Genomic DNA, 8,129 nt, shown 5'->3' on the forward strand with positions numbered 1-8,129 from the left:
CCCTTGGTTACAAAAATTTTCAAGTATAGGTGGTGGAATGTTCACAGGACCTTGGAAACACAAGAATAAGGTTAATTAGTAAAGGGAAACTTGCTAACCCGCATGCATGTGGATGAAACAATTATAATTACGGTGGAAGACAAACGTACCGAAAGTATAAGGATTCCATGCAAAAATAGTGCCACGAGTGGTGGCAGCAAACACAAGGCCCTCGTATTGAATTGCATCACAGTACACATCCGTGTATAGAAACTAATTTTTGAGCAATATCCATCCAGTCGAACCACGAAGGACGGCAACAAGCTTGTCGAACATAGCAACAACTTCATAGTTGTTGTAATTCCAAGAGCGGTTGGGAACTCGACAAATTGTTATCTTCCATAGAATACAATCACCATGATCGTATTTGAACATGCGTACAATACCGGTGTGCTGTAACGCCCCGGATCCGATCCGCCAGGTGTCTGCCAGTTATTCGCCGTCGTTGCCATGTCATTTGCTTGCGTGTTGCATTTTATCATGTCATCATGTGCATCTCATTTTGCATACGTGTTCGTCTCATGCATCCGAGCCTTTTCCCCGTTGTCCGATTTGCAATCCGGCGCTCCTATGTCCTCCGGCGTCCCCCTTTTGTCTCTTGTTGTGAGTGGGTGTTAAACGTTCTCGGAATGGACCGAGGCTTGTCAAGTGGCCTTGGTATACCACCGGTAGACCGCCTGTCAAGTTTCATGCCATTTGGAGTTCGTTTGATACTCCAACGGTTAACAGGGTAACCGTAAAGCCTCCTCTCTCTTTGCAGCCCAACACCCCTTCCAAAGTGGCCCAAAACCTATCTAACTCCCCTCTATGCTCTCGGTCGTTCGATCACGATCGTGTTGACGAAAAGCGCTCCTCATTTGGACTCTCCTAGCTCCCTCTACCTATAAAACTAGACCTCCCCCGAAATTTTTGGGTCATTCTACCCTAACCCTAGCAAATCGCCCTCCGCTGCCACCGGACACGTCCGGCCGCAGCCGGACATGTCCGCCCATCGCCCCCGTCCAATCCGACCGTGCCACCTGTCCCGCCGCCGCCGTCCGCCGCCCGCGGCCCGCCCGGCCCGCGGCTGGCCCGCGCAGCCCGCGCGCGCTCGCACCGGGTCCGAGCCGCGCCGCCGCCTGGGCTCCTCCGTCTCGCCGTCGCCAGAATTCGCCACCGGTCGCCGCCGCCGATCGCCGGCGCCCCCGATCCCCGCCGCCTCCCGCCGCAGGCCCCGCACCCCGCGCCTCCTCTGCCGGCGCCCCTCGCCGTCCGGTCGCCCCTCGGCCCCCGCTGCTGCCAGCCTCCACCGGAGCCGCCCCGGACCGGCGCCGCGCCGCCACGCGCGCCGCCCGACGCCGCCAGCCCCGGATCCGGTCGGAGCCCTCCGCCGGCCGCAGATCTAGCCGCCTCCCGCCTTCCCCGTCATCAGACGGCCGACCCCCCTCGCCGGAGCTCCTCCTCCGACCTCGCCGGACCCGATCCACTCCGCGTTGACCTTTTTCCCCCGAGGTCCATTTTTTCACCAAGTCCCCAGATTCCAGTATTTTCATGCCATGTTCATCGCATTGTAACTCTGCATCATTAGCTCCGTTTCGTGCGTGTAATATGTCAAATTGTTCGTCTCGACGAGTACATCATTTCATTCCATTGCATAATTTTCAGTTGAGGTCATTTTGATGCCTGAATCATCATTGTAAGAGTGCTTCATAATGTTTTCTGCTGTCTGTTAACAGAACGAGCTCTTTTGTCATTTTTGGCATGATTGATGTGTGCATCCTATGAGGTTGATGTCTACATGTGTTTTGATCTATGCTATGTCTTCTTTACAGAGGTGTTTGCCATGTATTTTTGTGATCAACGTGGTGACTAGCACAAGCATGCAAACTAGGCATCGTGATGTTACTGATTTTAGTCCATGTTCTGCTGTTATTTTGATGCCATGCAAACTTGATGCTATAGAGAGATCCATGCATGTTTTGAGATACTTCAGTAAGTGTGTTTTGAACATATGGTTATTGTCTATCCATTCATGGACTTGTTTGCAATTATGGAGTAGTCTAGCATGTCATTTGAGTGCTCTACTTTTGCTTCAAAATGTTTCCTGGCAGATTGTTTACGTGTTATTCAATTTGGCCAAGGTTGTTATAGTTGATCCTTGCATGCTATGGACTTGTTCTTGCCTTGGTTGGTTACAAAAACATGTCTTCTTGATGATATTATGCTTATCTTGTCATGCATTGACTTATGGTGAGTGAATCGATCTTGTTAAGTAGTGTACTCGCTGTTGCTGTTTTGCTAGGCTGAATATGTTATTTCGTGATGCTATATAAACATGCTTCTACTAATCATTCTATGCATAATCTGGAGATGTTCTATAAATATGTTTTGATCTACATGTCATGTTATATCCATCCATGCCCCTGTTAGCATTTATAGCCTGCTGTAGCTTGTTCATATCTTGCTCCAAAGTTGCTTCATAATGTTGCTGACAGCCTGTTAACATCAAGTTCAGTTGTTACCATGATTGTTGCTAGTGTTCCATGCACCCTATGACCTTGCTCTTGCCATGCTTAACTTCACAAACATGCCTTCTTACTGTTGGTTGCCTTGCCATGCCATGTATTGCTCTGTAGTGAGTTGCACAAGCTCATCTACATGCCTTCATAATTATGTTCCTGCCATGTTTGAATCTGTAATATAACTTGCCATGTTTACATGGGTGCCATCATATTTTCTGATCCTTTTTGGCTTATGGTCAGTAAGGGACTTTTGATCTATGCATTTAGTAGATTCATGCCATGCCTTTGTTTGCCATGATAAGTTCCTGTAACATGTTGTTTGATAGCTCTAAACATTGCATCGTGATGTTATTTTCTGCAAAGTCTGAAATTGTTATAACTTGCAATCTTAGCATGTGTGTTTGAGCATGTTCTAGTGATTTCTGGAGATAGCTCAGTGTTCATGTTTTGTTATGCTTTACCTGTAAATCATGCCCATGTCTTTTGTTTTCATGGTGAGATGTTGTAGCATGTTGTTTTGATGCTTGCAATATGCCTAGTTGCTGTTTTGGACAGATTGATGCTATAACTTGTATAGAGTGCGTGTGTTGAACCGTTGCTCCGTTTTGAGTGTGCTCTATATGAAACTTGCTTGATTTTGCATGTAGTTTCATATTATCATGTTGCATCCTTGTTTCGGTGTGTTTTCTTGATCTTTGAGTGCATTTTGCATCAATGCCATGTTTAACTTGTTTTGCTCATATCTTCTAGGCCGTAGCTCCAAATCTAATGAACTTTATATGTAACTTGACTAGAATCTCATGTAGATCCTCCTTGTGCATCTTAACTTGCTGTTTAACAACTTGAACATAAGGTTTATTAAGATCTGGACCAATTTCGAAATATGCATATGAGGACTTACCGGAATTGTTATATGTTGTTCCCGGCCTCATTTAAACTTGTCTTGATGTGTTGCTCTTGTTTGCACCGTCTCTTGCCATGAGTAGCTCCATATAGATTTGTCATGCATCATGCTTGTTGTGCATCATGTCTTGTCTATGAGTGGTGTGTTTACTATGTTGTGTGCTTCTTTTCGATAGTTCCTGTTTCGTTGCGATCGTGAGGATTCGTTCGTCTACGGTTGGTTCCGCTTCATCCATTCGTCTTCTTCATGGACTCGTTGTTCTTCCTTGCGGGATTTCAGGCAAGATGACTGCTACCCTGGATCTCACTACTATCATTGCTATGCTAGTTGCTTCGTTCTATCGCTATGCTGGGCTACCTATTACCTGTTTATCAAGCCATCCCAAATTGCCATGAACCTCTAACCTTTGACACCTTTCCTATGCAATCCATTGATTGGCTATGTTACCGCTTTTGCTCAGCCCCTCTTATAGCGTTGCTAGTTGCAGGTGAAGTTGAAGATTTCTCCTTGGTGGACAGGATTTTGGTTGGGATATCACAATATCTCTTATATTATTAATGCATCTATATACTTGGTAAAGGGTGGAAGACTCGGCCTTTTGCCTAGTGTTTTGTTCCACTCTTGCCGCCCTAGTTTCCGTCATACCGGTGTTATGTTCCCGGATTTTGCGTTCCTTACACGGTCGGGTGATTTATGGGACCCCCTTGACAGTTCGCTTTGAATAAAACTCCTCCAGCAAGGCCCAACCTTGGTTTTACCATTTGCCTCACCACCACCTATCCTTTCCCTTGGGTTGGCCAACCCGAGGGTCATCTTTATTTTAGCCCCCCCGGGCCAGTGCTTGTCTAAGTGTTGGTCCGAACCGAGTAGACTGCGGGGCCACCTCGGGGCAACTCGAGGGTGGTTTTACTCGTAGGATGTCTCATCCGGTGTTGCCCTGAGAACGAGATATGTGCAGCTCCTATCGGGATTGCCGGCGCATCGGGCGGCTTTGCTGGTCTTGTTTTACCATTGTCGAAATGTCTTGTAAACCAGGATTCCGAGTCTGATCGGGTCTTCTTGGGAGAAGGTCTATTCCTTCGTTGATCGCGAGAGCTTGTCATGGGCTAAGTTGGGACACCCCTGCAGGGTATAATCTTTCAAAAGCAGTGCCTACGTTTATAGGCAGATGGGAATTTGTTAATGTCCGGTTGTAGATAACTTGACACCAGATCCGAATTAAAACGCATCAACCGCGTGTGTAGCCGTGATGGTCTCTTCTCGGTGGAGTCTGGGAAGTGAACACGGTTTCTGGGTTATGTTTGACGTAAGTAGGAGTTCAGGATCACTTCTTGATCATTGCTAGCTTCACGACCGTTCCTTTTGCTCTCTTCTCGCTCTTATTTGCGTATGTTAGCCACCATATATGCTTAGTCGCTGCTGCAGCCTCACCACTTTACCCCTTCCTTTCCCTTTAAGCTTTGCTAGTCTTGATACCATGGTAATGGGATTGCTGAGTCCTCGTGGCTCACAGATTACTACAACAACAGTTGCAGGTATAGGTTTCGTGATGTTCATGATGCGAGAGCGATGTTTGCTTGTGTTGGAGTTCTTCTTCTGCTTCTTCTTCGATCAGGGATAGGTTCCAGGTCGGCAGCCTGGGCTAGCAGGGTGGATGTCGTTTGAGTTTCTGTTTGTGTTTCATCCTTAGTCGGATGATGCTCTAATGTATTGTGATGTTGTATTCGTGTGGCATTGTATGCCTTTTGTATGTATCCCCATATATTATGTAATGTTGATGTAATGATATCCACCTTGCAAAAGCGTTTCAATATGCGGGTCTATCCTTGGTGGGACCTTCGAGTTCCTTTTGGATAGGGTCGCATATTGGGCGTGACATGTGCTCAACCTCTGGGCAGTCTGCTGAGATTTTTGGAAGTGGAACCCGGTCACGAGTGTACACATTCACAAGTTCCCGCTCGCAGTTGGACCCAATGTAAACAACCCAATCTCCATTTGCGCCTGCCCAATCCTTGCCTTCAAGCGATGGCATCTTAACATCATACGTATCATTATCAAGTGGCATCAACTTGCACAAGGCGAGGCCTCCGTCGTCCCCGCGCCAGTAGTCATCAGGGTCACGATGAAGAAGATAGGGGAGATCAAACCGCTCCTTGACTCTTGGGTTCCTTGTAATGATGTTATTAGTTGAGTCGAGAATGGTCTTGAACGAACCTGCCATGCTAGCCGAGGTGATGACGTCGCACCGATCAATGAGTTCCTCCCCCACGTCATCTTTCAGATCGGGGCAAGAATAACGGGGTCGTTTCCGGCATGTTCCCTCCATGGAGAAGACGATCGAACAATGGCAGAAGGAAGGGTGAAGGGCTGAAGGAAAATGGAGGAGGGAGAGGAAGAGCGTGCGACAGGAGTTCCAAATCGAGAGGGAAAGGCGAAGAGTTGGTGGACGGTTGCCAGTTTGCCATGGTTCACGAAGAGGCGCCCCGGCCTACACGTCCGTTCGGAAATACTACTAGTAGAAAAGGACTCGTCGTCGTCTCACTGATATGTTGGAACGGGACCACATGTCAACGAAACATGGTGTGTAATTTCTCGTGCAAAATGCGATCTGGCCGCGTTGGCCCGAGGTGCCGCATTAGTTTTTTTTTGAAAGTTTGTCGAATTAGTTATCGATCTTTATTTTTTTAACATGCAATCTGAATGGATAGCTCCTGTGGTCATCACACGTGAGCGGATATAGTGATGGTTGATTCACCCGAGCAACTTATTACTGTGGGAATATATGAGTACCAGCAGATTCAAGGAAAAGAGAAATGATGGTTGCTTCGTCTGAGCAACTTACTGTGGCGAAGGTGGGGCTCTGTGATTTGACTGCTCACTAGTCATTACTACTGCGGCGCAACGACCGGGGTGAATCTTTCCCTGAAGTTGTGTTGTGCACTCAATATTGCTGCATGGCAGGTGGAGCCAGATGAAGGATGTCCAACATGTCAGCGAAACGAAGTTGAATTGTTTCTGGCATTGCTATCAATCCTTCAGGATTTGTTTATATGTACGCATAATTTTGATGAAATTGTACTGTGATGCTATGAAGGTTTCAACTTTGGTTCCCGCAGGAAAAAAAGGTTTCAACTTAGGATTCATGTGTCTTGCCTCGAGATTATCTCGTTACAACATTCCATCAAATACAAATGAAACTACCATGGCTAATGCATCTCAATGATTCGCAGATCAACGCCAATATTCACATCACAACTGAAGACAAAGTTGTGAGAAGGTGTACAAATAAAGAAAAAAATATAATTGCTCGATGATGTTCATAGGCATGGCTCCATTTCCTTGGCACAGTGTTCATTGCTTGGCAGCTAGTTTCACCTAGCTCTGTAGCCAAAAAAGAGGTGTATGAAGGACACTACAATCTGATCATTTTGTGCAGCTCCACTAAAATCGAGCGGACCATCCCTGTTTGCAAAGATATCCAGTTAGTGTGATTACAATAATAGTGGAACTAGATGATGAAACATAACACACATAAATAGAAGCTGATCACCTATACAATCTCTCTTTAGGACTAACTTCTTGTCGGTGAGGAGGTTAGCAAAACCAATCTCCCTTTCCGCGGTCCCATAGAAATGTAAAAACGTTGCCGGTGTGACATTTTGGCAGAACTGCACGAAACACTCTTTAGAAAAGTGATTTGTGTAGTTCACCAAAAGGTTGCAATAGCAACGAGGTGAAATGGATAGCCCTGTTTGCAAAAGGAGGTCGAAAGGAAACAATTACTGCCCAATAACACGAGTTGAAGGCACATACGCCGACAAAAAAGAAGCATGTTCCATGTAATAAGGGAAAGATAGCACATGGTGGTTTATCAAAAATGGTTTGAGGACGAGATTGCAGGATGGAAAGTACGCCGGCCGAGATACGATTTAAGCAAACAACTAAAGAAGATCCACATGCAGCAACATGGGAAGATAGGCAGTGGAGCAAGGCCGGAGGAAGCTGTACCTGAGGGTCATCGGGATGTTACTAGGAGGGCGCCGGCAGCCGGGATCTGCCCATACTGCGGCAGCGAGCAAGTGGCAAAGGCCCTACCGCGCCGGAGCTTGGTCAAAGAGAACGGTGGGTACCGTAGATCGGGACGTGCTGCCTCAACGATGTCGAATGGAGAGACAATGCACATCCTCCCTTTCCGCCGGCGGACGGGATGCGGCCGGATCACTGACCAACGCTGAGAGAGAGAGGCCACGGCGGCCTTGTGTGAGATGGTGTGACGAGAGACAACCCCAATTTTTCCATTTTCCCCATGACAATCGTTTTATATTCTATACATTCCATTGAGGAATATATAACTTTATTTAATGATAACACGTCAAGTCGAACTTTGTTTTGTCTAGGCGTGGTACCCGACCCTCCTTCGAGTAAACAACCGCTACACGCGTCAAATTATCACGTGGGCTGCCTTTTCGTACAGAAACAAACTCCACCGTGTACCCACGCGGGTGTGGCCGGGAACGAGACGTGTTTACGTGCGTCCTGCGTGCACTTCTTCTTTAGGTGCAGGTATGTACGTGGGTGGGTGTGAGAGAGATGGTTTGTGCGAAACAGAGGCAATGTGTTGATGATATCTCAATCAGAAAAACGTAACATATGCAATGTGTGTGAAACAAAGTCATGGACGTGAG

The sequence above is a fragment of the Triticum aestivum genome, chromosome 5B (assembly GCF_018294505.1).
Source record: "Triticum aestivum cultivar Chinese Spring chromosome 5B, IWGSC CS RefSeq v2.1, whole genome shotgun sequence".
Lineage (NCBI taxonomy): Eukaryota > Viridiplantae > Streptophyta > Magnoliopsida > Poales > Poaceae > Triticum > Triticum aestivum.